The following is a 14,662-nucleotide window of genomic DNA, read 5'->3' as shown; positions in this document are numbered from 1 at the left end:
ATAACATTTAAGACTACATTTCCCATAAAACTTTGAGACCGCAGGAAGTAATTTTAGAAGCGTTTCCTCCTCAATTAGTGAGGTGAGACGTGACAATTGGATCTGACCTTTGGAAACTTTCCCTGAATCCCCAGGTATTGTGGATTAGACTTTAACTTTATGGCATGACAACATGTTGCAAAGCATGGTTCTCGATTGGATCCTAGTTCGAAAAAACCAACAGTTGCAAAAGACTACAATTGGAGAAAAAATAGAATTACCATTACTTTGGTTAGTGTGATTAATATTTGGAGGATGGAGGAAATTGTTCTTATTTTTAAAGATACATACAGAAATACCATGTGGAATTTGAGGGGCAGGACAGATGACCATAGGGGAAGGAGGAAAAAAAATAAGGGAGACGGGGCTGACCACAGGAGACTCTTGAGTGTGGAGAGCAGATTGGGAGTTGCTGAGGGGAGGGCGAGGTGGGCTGGAGATGGCCTGGATGGGTGATGGGTGTTAGGGAGGGCGCTTGATGTGATGAGCACTGGGTGTTGTGTGTGTGTGGGAGGGGGTGGGTGTGGGTGGGTGATGAGTTACTAGATTCTACTCCTCAAACCGGTATTGCACTATATGTTGACTGAAATTTAAATAAAAACTTAAAACATTAAAAAAAAATTCTATTATTAAATCATATATAATTTACTTTCTAAAATTCAGCATAACAATTAGAAAAAGAAAATATGGCTAAGTTAAGAATTGTTAAAAACTGTAATACGTATATGGTGTTCATTTTACTAGTATTCCGAACGTTTGACTTTATTTTTAATACATAGTAAAAATGGGAGCAACTGGTGGTGGTGGTGGTGGTGGTGGTGGTGGGAAGAGGGTTAGGAAGAGTTTACTGCCCTTCCAGAAGTATACCTTTTAAAATCAAGTTTCGTGGGTACACACATATCTCTTGTGAATACTGCTTGTGCAATATAACAAATACTAGAAAATGGAGCAAGCATTAGCAAAAGAGTCATATCTTGGTAGGATTTATCTGGGGAGTAGAGGTGGGGTAAGTTAGCTGCTCAAAATTACACAAGTAATATATGAAAATACATATAACCCAAAATAAGAAAATTATTATTATCAATTTTGAGTTCCACCAGTAAATTTTCTTTCAAAATTAATGCATGCACACCTCAGACGTTTTTAACAAATTTGAGACCTAAGGACACGAAAGGAAATTTCCGGTAGACTTTTTAAGAGTAGTTTTAGGCTTATAAAATAATTGAGCAGAAAGTAGAGTTCCTATATATCCCCTCTCATCATTCCACACACTGTACCCCCAATTATTAACATCTTACATTAGTGTAGCACATTTTCTACAATTAATGAATGATATAGTATTACTACCTAAAGTCCACAGTTGACATCAGTAGTCACTTTTTGTGTTGTACAGTTCTATGGGTTTTGCCAAATGAATAATGTCATCCACTGTAATACCCACTATTACATGATCATAGCAGTCTCATAGCCCTAAAACATAAAGAACAGTTTTACTGCCCTAAGAATCTGTACTGTGTCTACTCAACTTCTCCCCTCTGGATTTCCCCTCCTGAACTCCTGGCATCCATTTATCTTTTCATTGTCTCAATAGTTTTGCCTTTTCCAGAATGTCATATAGTTAAAATCATATAGTAAGTAGTCTTTTTAGACTGGCTTCTTTCAGTTAGAATATGCATTTAAGCTTTCTCCCAGTCTTTTTGTGGCTTAATACCTCATTTCTTTTTTATTGCTGAATAAAATTCCATTATTTGGATGAACACAGTTTGTTTATACACTCTTCTATTGAAAAGCATCTTGGTTGCTTTCAAGTGTTTACAATCACAAAATAAAATGTGTGTGTGTGTAGGCTCTGTATGTAACATAAGATTTGAAATCAATTGAGTAAATAGCAAGGAGAGCAATTGTTGGATTGTATAGTGGAAACCGTGTTTAAATTTATAAGAAACTGCCAAACTGTCTTCCAAAAGTGAATGTATCATTTTGCATTCTTATCAGCAATGACTGACAGTTTCCCTTGCTCCAAATCCTCACCAGCATTAGGTGTAGTTGGTGCACTGGATTTTGGCCATTCTCATAGGTGTGTAGTGGGATCTCATAATTTGCAATTCTGTAATAACGTGATGCTGGGCTTCTTTTCATATGCCTATTTGCCATAAGTATATCTTATTTTGTGAGGTATCTGTTCAACTCTTTCATCCATTTTTTATTGGGTTGTTCATTTTCTTTTTTCTTTTTTTTTTTTTAAAGATTTTATTTATTTATTTGAGAGAGAGAATGAGAGAGAAAGAGAGCATGAGAGGGGGGAGGGTCAGAGGGAGAACAGACTCCCCGCTGAGCAGGGAGCCTGATGCAGGACTCGATCCCGGGACTCCAGGATCATGACCTGAGCTGAAGGCAGTTGCTTAACCAACTGAGCCATTCAGGCGCCCAGGTTGTTCATTTTCTTATTGTTGAGTTTTAAGAGTTCTTGTTTATTTTAGATAAAACTCCTTTACTAGATATGACCTTTGCAATATTTTCTGTCAGTCTGTGGCTTGTCTTTTCATTCTCCTGACATTCTTTAACATAGCGGAAGTTTTTAATTTTAATGATACCAAACTGAATAATTTGTTCATTCATGGATTGTACTTTGATGTTATCTAAAAATTCATAACCAAACTCAAAGTCACCTAGATCTTCTTTCATGTTATAATATAGACGTTTTATATAAAGTTTTGCATTTTGTTTTTAGAATTATGATCCATTTTGAGTTGTTTGTGAGATGTGTAAGGTCTGTGTACGTGTGTGTATATATACACATATATAATGTATCTTGCATGTGGATGTCTAAATGTTCTATTGCCATTGTTGAAAAAACTATATTTTCTTCATTGAATTATCTTTGCTCCATGGTCAAGAATCAGTTGACAATATTTGTGTGAGTCTATTTCTGGGCTCTATATGCTATTCCATTAATTTTTTGGTTGATTCTTTCTCCAACACCACACTGGTTTGATCACTGTAGCGTTATAGCAATTTTTGGCATTAGATAGTGTCAGTCTTCTGACTTAGTTCTTCAATATTGGGTTGACTATTCTGGACATTTTGCATTTCCATATAAATTTTATTTTTTTATTTTTATTTTTATTTATTTTTATTTTATTATGTTGTATTAGTCACCATACAATACATCATGAGTTTTTGATGTAGTGATCCACGATCCATTGTTTTGGTATAACACCCAGTGCTCCATGCAATACATACCCTCCTTAATACCCATCACGGGGCTAACCCATCCCCCCACCCCCCTCCCCTCTAAAACCCTGTTTGTCTCTCAGAGCCCATAGTCTCTCATGGTTCATCTATCCCTCCAATTTCCCTCCCTTCATTTTTCCCTTCCTTCTCCTAATGTCCTCCATGCTATTCCTTATGTTCCACAAATAAGTGAAACCATATGATAATTGACTTTCTCTGCTTGACTTATTTCACTTAGCATAATCTCCAGTCCCATCCATGTTGATGTAAAAGTTGGGTATTCATCCTTTCTGATGGCTGAGTAGTGTTCCATTGTATATATGGACCACATCTTCTTTATCCATTCATCTGTTGAAGGGCATCTCGGCTCTTTCCACAGTTTGGCTATTGCAGACATTGCTGCTATGCACACTGGGGTGCATATGGCCCTTCTTTTCACTACATCTGTGTCTTTGTGGTAAGTACCCAGGAGTGCAAGTGCTGGGTCATAGGGTAGCTCTATTTTTAATATTTTGAGGAACCTCCACACTGTTTTCCAAAGTGGCTGTACCCACTTGCATTCCCACCAACAGTGTAAGAGGGTTCCCCTTTCTCCACAACCTCTACAACATTTGTTGTTTCTTTCCCTCTCCATTTTTGCCATTCTAACTAGTGTAAGGTGGTATCTCAATGTGGTTTTCATTTGAATTTCCCTGATGGCTAATGATGATGAACATTTTTTCATGTGTCTTTAGCCATTTATATGTCTTCTTCAGAGAAGTGTCTTTTCATATCTTCTGCCCAGTTTTTGACTTGATTATTTGTTTTTTCGGTGTTGAGTTTGAGAAGTAGTTTATAGATCTTGGATACCAGCCCTTTATCTGTAGTGTCATTTGCAAATATCTTCTTCCATTCTGTGGGTTGCCTCTTTGTTTTGTTGACTGTTTCCTTTGCTGTGCAGAAGCTTTTTATCTTGATGAAGTCCCAAAAGTTCATTTTTCCTTTTGTTTCACTAGCTTTTGGAGATGTATCTTGAAAGAAGTTGCTGTGGCCGATGTCAAAGAGGTTACTGCCTATGTTCTCCTCTAGGATTTTGATGAATTCCTGTCTCACATGGAGGTCTTTCACCCATTTTGAGTTTATCTTTGTGTATGGTGTTAGAGAATGGTCGAGTTTCACTCTTCTGCATGTGGCTGTCCAATTTACCCAGCACCATTTATTGAAGAGACTGTCTTTTTTCCATTGCATGTTTTTTCCTGCTTTGTCAAAGATTATTTGACCATAGAGTTGAGGGTCCATATCTGGGTTCTCTATTCTGTTCCATTGGTCTATATGTCTGTTTTTGTGCCAGGACCATGCCGTCTTGGTGATCACAGCTTTCTCATATAGCTTGAAATCGGGCAACGTGATGCCCCCAGCTTTGTTTTTCTTTTTCAACATTTCCTTGGCGATTCGGGGTCTTTTCTGATTCTATACAAATTTTAGGATTGTTTGTTCCATCACTTTGAAAAATGTCATTGGAATTTTGATCGGGATGGCATTGAAGGTATAGATTGCTCTGGGTAGCATAGACATTTTAACAATGTTTATTCTTCCAATCCATGAGGATGGAATGTTTTTCCATCTTTTTGTGTCTTCTTTAATTTCGTTCATGAGTGTTCTGTAGTTCCTAGAGTATAGATCCTTTACCACTTTGGTTAGGTTTATTCCAAGGTATCTTACGGTTTTTGGTGCTATTGTAAATGGAATTGTTTCTCTAATTTCTCTTTCTATAGTTGCGTTGTTAGTGTATAAGAAAGTCACTGATTTCTGTGCATTGATTTTGTATCCTGCCACATTACAGAATTGCTGTATGAGTTCTAGTAATTTGGGGTTGGAGTCTTTTGGGTCTTGCACATAAAGTATCACGTCATCTGTGAAAAAAGAGAGTTTGACTTCTTCTTTGCCAGTTTGAATACCTTTTATTTCTTTTTGTTGTCTTATTGCTGTTGCTAGGACTTCTAGTACTATGTTGAACAATAGTGGCAAGAGTGTGCATCCTTGACATGTTCCCGATCTTAAGGGAAAGGATTTCAGCTTTTCCTCATTGAGGATGACATTCGCTGTGGGTTTTTCATAGGTGGATTTTATGAACTTGAGGAATGTTCCCTCTATTCCTATACTCTGAAGAGTTTTAATCAGGAAAGGATGTTGTATTTTGTCAAATGCTTTTTCTGCATCAATTGAGAGGACCATATGGTTCTTCTCCTTCCTCCTATTAATGTGTTCTATCACATTGATTGATTTGCGAATGTTGAACCACCCTTGCATCCCGCGGTAAATCCCACTTGGTTGTGGTGGATGATCCTTTTAATGTATTGTTGGATCCTGTTAGCTAGGATTTTGTTGAGGATTTTGGAATCCATCTTCATCAGGGATATCGGTCTGAAATTCTCCTTTTTGATGGGGTCTTTGCCTGGTTTGGGGATTAAGGTAATGCTGGCCTCATAGAATGAGTTTGGAAGTTTTCCTTCTGTTTCTTTTTTGAAACAACTTTAGTAGAATAGGTATTATTTCTTCTCTGAATGTTTGGTAGAATGCCCCAGGGAATCCATTGGGCCCTGGATTCTTGTGTTTTGGGAGGTTTTTGATCACTGCTTCAATCTCGTTACTGGTTGTTGGCCTATTCAGGTTGCCAATTTCTTCCTGTTTCAGTCTTGGCAGCTTATAGGTATCCAGGAAGGCCTCCATTTCATCCAGATTGCTCAGTTTATTGGCATATAGTTGTTGATAATAATTTCTAATAATTGTTTCTATTTCCTTGGTGTTAGTCGTGATCTCTCCCCTTTCATTCATCATTTTATGAATTTGGGTCCTTTCTCTTTTCTTTTGGATAAGTCTGGCCAATGGTTTATCGATCTTATTAATTCTTTCAAAGAACCAACTTCTAGTTTCGTTGATCGGATCTACTGTGTTTCTGGTTTCTAATTCATTGATCTCTGCTCTAATCATAATTATTTCTCTTCTAATGCGTGGCTTAGGCATCATTTGTTGCTTGTTCTCTAGTTCTTTAAGGTGTAGAGTTAGTTGGTGAATTCGGGATTTTTCTGTTTTTTTGAGTGAGGCTTGGATGGCTATGTATTTCCCCCTTAGGACCGCCTTTACAGTATCGCATAGGTTTTGGACCGATGTGTTTTCATTCTCACCGATTTCCATGAATTGTTTAAGTTCTTCTTTGATTTCCTGGTTGACCCAAACATTCGTGAGCAGAGTGGTCTTTAGCTTCCAAGTGTTTGAATTTCTGCCAAATTTTGTCTTGTGATTGAGTTCCAGTTTTAAAGCATTGTGGTCTGAGAATATTTAGGGAATAATCTCAGTCTTTTGGTATCGGTTGAGACCTGATTTGTGACCCAGTATGTGGTCTATTCTGGAGAAAGTTGCATGTATGCTCAAGAAGAATGAGTATTCTGGTGTTTTAGGGTGGAATGTTCTGTATATATCTATGAGGTCCATCTGGTCCAGTGTGTCATTCAAAGCTCTTGTTTCCTTGTTGGTTTTCTGCTTAGATGGTGTGTCCATTGCTGAGAGTGGAGTATTGAGGTCTCCTACAATTAACGTATTGTTATCAATATGACTCTATTTTGGTTAACAGTTGGCTTGTATAGATGGCTGCTCCCATGTTGGGGGCATAGATATTTACAATTGTTAGATCTTCTTGTTGGATAGACCCTTTAAGAATGATACAGTGTTCTTCTGTGTCTCTAATTACAGACTTTAGTTTAAAATCTAATTTGTCTGATAGAAGAATTGCTACCCCAGCTTTCTTTTGAGGTCTGCTGGCGTGGAGGATGGATCTCTATCCCTTCACTTTCAGTCTGGATGTATCTTTAGGTTCAAAATGCGTCTCTTGTAGGCAGCAGATGGATGTGTCCTGTCTTTTTATCCAATCTGCAACCCTGTGCCATTTTATGGGAGCCATTCATGTTGAGAGTGATTATTGAAAGATACGAATTAATTGTCCTCATGTTGCCTGTGAAGATGTTGTTTTTATAGATTGTCCCTGTAGATTTCTGTTGTATATCACTCTTGAGGTCTTTCTCCTTTTATAGAACCCCCCCTTAATATTTCTTGCAGGGCCGGCTTAGTGGTCACATATTCTTTGTGTTTCTGCCAGTCGTGGAAGATCTACATCTCTCCATCCATTCTAAATGACAGCCTTGCCGGATAAAGTATTCTTGGCTGCATGTTCTTCTCATTTAGTACCCTGAATATGTCTTGCCAGGCCTTTCTGGCTTGCCAGGTCTCTGTGGATAGGTCTGACGTTATTCTGATGTTCCTCCCTCTGTACGTAGGGAATCTCTTCCCCCTAATTGCCCTTAAGATGGTTTCCTTGGTTCTAAGATTTGCAAGTTTTACTATTACATTCCAGGGTGTTGGCCTGTTTTCCTTGATCTTGGGAGGGGTCCTCTCTGCCTCTAGGATGCTAATGTTTGTTTCATTCCCCAGATTAGGGAAGTTCTCAGCTACGATTTGCTCAAATACATCTTCTGGTCCTCTCTCTGTCTCCACTCCCTCCGGGATTCCAATAATTCTGACATTGGAATGCTTCATGGTGTCACTTATTTCTCTGATTCTCTTTTCATGGATTCTGAGTTGTTTTTCCCTGGCCTCCTTTTCCCTTTTTATCTGTTATATTGTCTTCCAGGTCGCTTATTCGTTCTTTTGCCTCACTTACCCTAGCTGTTAGATTATCTAGGTTAGATTGGATCTCATTGATAGCATTTTTAAGTTCTGCCAATCCGGCTTTCATTTCTGCCCTCAGAGACTCTATGTTGCCATTAATTGATTTCTCCATTCTAGCTATTGTCTTCACAATTGCTGGCCTGAATTCCATCTCCGACATCTTGGTTATATCTGCATCCATTTGTAAATCTGCAGCATAAGTCATAATCTCTGAGTCTTTTCTATTTTGGGGGTTCCTCCTCTTAGTCATTCTGTTGATGGGTGGTTGAGGGAATGTATAGGGTCCAAATTATTGACCAGAACTCAAGCAAGATGCACCTGTTTTCTAGGGACCTTAGGGGTGCTGGCCTCTTGTTTTCCCAGCCTTTCTTCTGGGGGAGGGGCCTGCTGTGCTGTTGCTTAGGCAACCCTGTTTGGGCAGAGTTGCCCTGCCCCCAGTGGCGGGGGATGGGCTTAGTGGGAATCAGTTTTGTGGACTTTTGTTCTCTGGTGGCTTTCCCTGGCGGCTTTCCGCGTCTCTTCCATGTGGCAGAGCAGAAGAGACCATTTCCCAACCCTCTGTCCCAGAGCAGAGAGATTGCAGTCTGTTCTTCAGTGAGCTCTCCAGGCCACACTGTCTTCATTTATGTCCATGCTGCTATAAACTGCAGCGTCCTGGGTTGTGCACCCCTCCGCAGCGCTCCCAGTCCTGCCTCCAGGTCGGAGCATGTCTCTGCCCATGGTGCTTCTAAAACCACCAGCCGCTCCCAGTTTGCACGCCAGATCCTGCCGCTCTGGGTTTCCGCCCCAGGGACTGCCCTTAAGTCCTTTCCCCGCCGCTCCTGGTCTGCGAGTCTGTGCCCTGTCCCCAGCGAGCGGGGCTGTCGCTCACTGGTGGTGTAGGATCCCCACGGCCAGGCACCCTCCTGCTGCCATTTATCCTCTGATATCTGCCTGCGGAATCACGGCTCCCCGCTTTGTACCTCAAAACCAACCACCTGCGATATTGTGTTTGTAGAGATCCAGATCTTCTTACATCTCAGGCTGATTTCGTGGGTGCTCAGAGTGGTCTGGTAGATATCCAGCTCAATTCTGGGGACCAGTTGAAATAGGGTCACCTCCTCCTCCGCCATCTTTCCTCTCCCCTCCATATAAATTTTAGAACCAATTTGACGGTATCTACAAAATAACTTTCTGTGATTTTGATTGAGACTGAGTGAATCTATTGATCAAATTTGTTGGAAATGACATCTTAACAATATTGAGAATTATATTAATTAACATGGAATATCTCCATCTATTTAGTTCTTTGATTTATTTCACAGTTTTCCTCATATAGATTTTGTACATATTTTGTTAAATTTATTCCTAAGTATTTTGTTGTAAACAGTATGTGTGTTTTTGTTTTTTGTTTTGGGGGGTACTGTGGAAGGGCAGAGGGAGAAGGAAAGAGAGAATCTCATGGAGCCCAATGTGGGGCTCAATCTCATGACCCTGAGCTGAAATCAAGAGTCAGACACTTAACTGACTGAGTCACCCAGGCACCCCTGTGTTTTTCCTTTCAAATTTCAGTTGTGCATTGCTGGTTTAAAAAGGTAATTGAGTTTTATGTAATAACAACTTCATCCTGCAATCTTGCTATATTCACTTTTTAGTTTCAGATGTTTCTTATTGGACACAGAAAATAGTAACATCTATGAACAAAGATACTTTATTTCTTCCTTCCCAATTATATGCCATTTATTTATTTATTATTTATTTATTCATTTATTTATTTATTTATTTATTCTAATGCATTAGCTGGGATTTCCAGTACTATGTTGAGTTGGAGTAATGAAAGGGGACATCTTTCTCGTGTTCTTTATCTTGGGAAAAATCATTTAGTTTCAGCATTACGTGGGAAGTTAGCTGTCAGTTTTCTATAGATGTTCTTTATTAAGTTGAGAAGTCCCCTCTATACCTTATTTCCTGAGAGAGTTTTTTGTGTCTGAATCCATGTTGGATTTTGTCAAATGCATTTTATGTTTCTATTGATATGATTGTATGCTTTCCTTCTTTTAGCCTGTTGATATCATTGATTTCATTAATTGATTTTCAATATTGAAGTGGCCTTGCATACCAGGGATAAACCCCACTTGGTAATTGGTTTTATACATTTTTGGACTCAGTTTGCTAGTATTTTGTTAAGGGGTAATGCATTTACATTCACATATTCTGTACTTTTTCTGAATTATAATGTCTGCCTGATTTTAGTTGGCTAATGCTGGGCTCAGAGAACAAGTTAGGAATTGTTTTCTCTTCTGTATTTTAAGAATGAATTGTATAGAATTGGTATCATTTCCACCTTAAGTTTTTGGTAGAATTCACCAGTGAAACTATATTGGCCTGGAGCATTTTTTTGGAAAGATTATTAATTATTGATTAAATTTGTTTAATAGATATTGGCCTATTAAGATTATATATTTATCTTTGTGTGTTTAATGAATGCATCTCTTAAGAAATTGGTTCATTTTATCTAGGCTATCAAATTTGTAGGCATAAAGTTGTATATTATACACAAAATCTATGTTGGTGAGGTTTTTCTTTCAACATTAAATATTTCACTCCACTTTATTCTTGCTTAAATGGTTTCTGAAGAGAAGTCCAAAGTAATTCTTGTCCTGTTTCTCTGTATCTAAGATTTTACATCCATCATCACTACCACTGACTTCTTTCAAGATATTTTCTTTGGCTCTGATTTTCTGAAGTTTGAATAGGATATGCCTAGGTGTACATTCTCTGGCATGTTTCATAATTGATGTTTTCTGAGCTTTTCAGATGTATAGTGTCTGTTATTTAGAGAATTCTGAGCCATTATTACTTCAAATATTTGTGTTCTCTCTTTCTTCTCCTTTTAATATCCTCATTATGTGTATGTTATACCTTTTGTAATTATTCCACAGCTCTTGTGTATTTTATTCCATTGTTTTTATTCATTAATGTCTTTACATTTAACTTCTGGAAGTTTCTATTGACATATGTTCAACTTCACTGATTTGTCTAGTCTATTGAGCTCATTAACACATTCTTCATTTCTGTTACAGTATTTTTGATTTCTAACATTTTCTCTTAATTCATTCTTAGAGTTTCCATGTTTCTGCTTACCTTACCCATCTGTTCTTGCATGTTATCCATTTCTTCCATTAAATTCATTAGTATATTAACCAAACTCAAAGTCTTATAATTCCAAAATCTCTGCCAATTTTGAGTCTAGTTCAGATGCTTACTTTGTTTCTTCAGAGCGTTTTTGCCTGTAATTTTTTAACAGTAAAAATATATGTAATTATTATTTTTATAGTAGGTGAAAGATGCTGAGGTGGATTGGTCTTTAGTATAAGCTTTTATATTTATCTGGCTAAGAGTTAGCCTGTGTTTACTATTTGTTGTAGCTGTGATGTTAGAGGCTAACATTTCCTCTACGGTCCTTGTTTTTGTCTCCCCTGTTGTCTTCGGTTATCCATACACTCCATAAATATGGTCTGAGGCTTTCAATTCTTTCAGCTGTAGACCTCTGCTATTATTCTGGAGCGCTATTAATGTGGTGATAATGCACAGGAGGTGAGCAAGCCTTTTGCAGACCTATAATTAAGTTTTAGTCTTTTAGTGGGTCTGAATTATGTATTTTCCTTCCTTTTTGTCAAAATCTAAGGAGGGCTGGACTTGGGTGTTTCCTTCCTGAGATTAGTTGGGTTTTGGTAAAATCCTCTTATGTTAGGCTATGGTAAAATAATTTCCTTGAGTGCAGGCCTTGTTAAGGGGAAGAAAGCTCTTGTTAAGGGGAAGAAACCTAATTTTTTGAAAATAGTTTTCTTCTTCGCTTGTGGGAAGCACTACAGGATTTTTCTCTGATATTCATAGTAAAAAACTGGTAGGGTTATTTCAAGAAAAACTATGGAAAGTGTAGGGACTTCCTTAAGAGTGTGCTCCTTCCAAGTTTTAAGATCTAAACCTAGTCCACACAGAGACTCCAGAAATTCATCAATTATACTTTAAATATACTAACTTAAGCTATGGGCTTCTGTTCCTCATTAAGTTGTAATTCTCTATAACTACCTGTTTCTTCAGTTTCCAGGATAATAGTTTGTCTTATGATCTCAAATCTTTGATGAATAAGAAGAATTGTTGGATTTCAGTTTTTTCAGCTTTATTCTTATTGTGAAGATGCAAGTGATGACTGCCAAGCTCTTTACATGTCAGAAATCAGTTTATTTTTGTTTATTGTGTTTTGAATTGCTGTTAAGTTATATGAACATATTTGAAGTTTAGTTAGTCAGACTTTACAAATGATACTCTGTGCTTACTTTACAAGTGTTAATGTAATTCTCAGGATATCTTTTCTTAGCTTCCCATGTTTTTAAAAAATAGTAGAAAGTGTTTTATCATTTCTGATATTTTTGGTGTAGATAGCTCTGTGGTTGTTAGGAGGGGGGGAATGATTAAATACTTCATCTTGTTTTATGCTAATGATAATGCCTTAGAGTTAAGAATGATACCCTAGAACCAGCAAACAGAAAAATACCCATGCAACAAAATGACAAAAGCAAAAATAAGGGATTCATCTTCAAATATAAGCTAAAACATGAATTGAGGCTGAAAGATTGGCTACTTGGTCTCCTTTAAGTAAATTTTAAAAGTTTTTTAACAGGTAACCACAAGAAACTAAAATGCCAAGAAATGGCCCCCTACTTATCTCAGAATTAAATCTTGTATACTTTTTCTATATGATTAATTTGTAGTTGGAAAAAAAAGCTTTTTCATATTTTTTTGTTTAAACATTTAATAATGTTTGGATATATACACTCATGAAATAGAAAGGTCTGAATACAAGCTATGTCACAATTTACATCAATAAAAGTATTAACCATAAAGAAAAATAAACTTGGAAACTATGACATTCCTGACTCAAATACTAATGTTTCTACTTTATATTAGATAATCAATTTTACTGAAATCTTTAATTAAAATACATGCTTTAAAAACTATAGTAAGGGTGCCTGGGTGGCTCAGTTGGTTGAGCGACTGCCTTCGGCTCAGGTCATGATCCCAGAGTCCCGGGATCGACTCCCACATCGGGCTCCTTGCTCAGCGAGGAGCCTGCTTCTCCCTCTCACCCTCCCCCCTCTCATGTACTCTCTCTCTCTCATTCTCGCTCTCTCAAATAAATAAATCTTTAAAAAATAAATAAAAATAAATAAAAATAAAAATTATAGTAAATTATAGGAAAGGATATCCAAAGGGAAAAGGACAGTATCTTCTACTGATGGTGTTGGAAAAACTGGTCTCTACATGCAAAAGAATGGAACTGGAACACTTTCTACACCATACCCAAAAATAAACTCAAAATGGACGACTAAAGACATAAATGTAAGTCCTAAAACCATAAAAATCCTAGAGGAGAGCTTAAGTAATAATGTCATAGCAACATTTCTCTAGATTATATCTCATCAAGATATAAAGCTTCTGCACAGTGAAGGAAACAATCAACAAAACTAAAAGGCAACCTACAGAATGGGATAAGATATTTGCAAATGATATACCTGATAAAGGGTTATATATAAGTTATATAACTCAACATATATAAAGAACTTATATAACTCAACAGTACAAAACCAAATAATCCGATCAGAAATGTGCAGAAGAAATGAATAGATATTTCTCCAAAAAAGCTATCCAGATGACCCCCAGACACATGAAAAGATGCTGCATATCACTCATTATCAGGAAAAATCCAAATCAAAACTGGAATGACATATCACCTAACACCTGTCAGAATGGCTAAAACCCAAAATACAAGAAACAACAAGCATTGGCAAGGATGTGGAGAAAAAGGAAGCCTCATACACTGTTGGTGGAATGCAAACTGTTGCAATCAACACCAACAACAGTATGGAGGTATGGAGGCTCCTCAAAAAATTAAAAATAGAACTACCCTATGATCCAGGTATTGCACTACTGGGTATTTACACCAAAAATACAAAACACTAATTCAGAGGGTTACACGAACCCCTATAGCAGCATTATTTACAATAACCAAATCATGGAAGCAGCCCAAGTGTCCATGGTTAGATGGTTGGATACACACACACACACACACACACACACACACACACACACACACACATATATATACAATGGAGTATTATTCAGCCATAAAAAGGATGAAATCTTGCCGTTTGCAGCTACATGGATGCAGCTAGAAAGTATAATGCAAAGCAAAATAAGTCAATCAAAGACAAATACCATATAATTTCACTTATATGTGGAATTTATTTGTTCTTCCAATCCATGAGAATGGAATGTCTTTCCATTTGTTTGTGTCATCTTGAACTTCTTTCATCAATGTTTTGTAATTTTTCAGAGTACAGTTCTTTCACTTCTTTGGTTAAGTTGATTCCTAGATATTTCATTGTTTTTAGTGCAATTGTAAGGGGACTGTTTTCTTTTTTCTTTTTTCTTTTTTTGTCTTTTTTTAATTTTTTTATTGTTATGTTAATCACCATATATTACATCATTAGTTTTTGGCGCAGTGTTCCATGATTCATTGTTTGTTCATAACACCCAGTGCTCCATGCAGAACGTGCCCTCCTCAATACCCATCACCAGGATAACCCATCCCCCTCCCCCCCCTCTAGAACCCTCAGTTTGTTTTTCAGAGTCCATCATCTCTCAT

The 14,662-nt window shown here is 37.3% G+C and overlaps 1 long non-coding RNA gene across 2 annotated transcripts in view; it reads left to right on the top strand.

Moving 5' to 3' along the window:
- The first annotated feature begins 49 nt into the window (after nucleotides 1-49).
- The window catches only part of LOC141370599 (uncharacterized), a 32,172-nt gene continuing 17,559 nt past the window's right edge, over nucleotides 50-14,662 (top strand). Inside the window, exon 1 of one of the 2 annotated variants that reach the window (XR_012374770.1) lies at nucleotides 50-134. This is a non-coding gene — a long non-coding RNA (uncharacterized lncRNA). The remainder of the gene's footprint in view (nucleotides 135-14,662) is intronic. The other variant, XR_012374771.1, reaches the window with a different exon arrangement.

The sequence above is a fragment of the Callorhinus ursinus genome, unplaced genomic scaffold (assembly GCF_003265705.2).
Source record: "Callorhinus ursinus isolate GAN/ISIS: 27379988/994484 unplaced genomic scaffold, GSC_fseal_2.0 scaffold39, whole genome shotgun sequence".
Lineage (NCBI taxonomy): Eukaryota > Metazoa > Chordata > Mammalia > Carnivora > Otariidae > Callorhinus > Callorhinus ursinus.
Note: the sequence above shows the minus strand (reverse complement) of the source record. Positions and strands in the feature narration are given on the sequence as shown.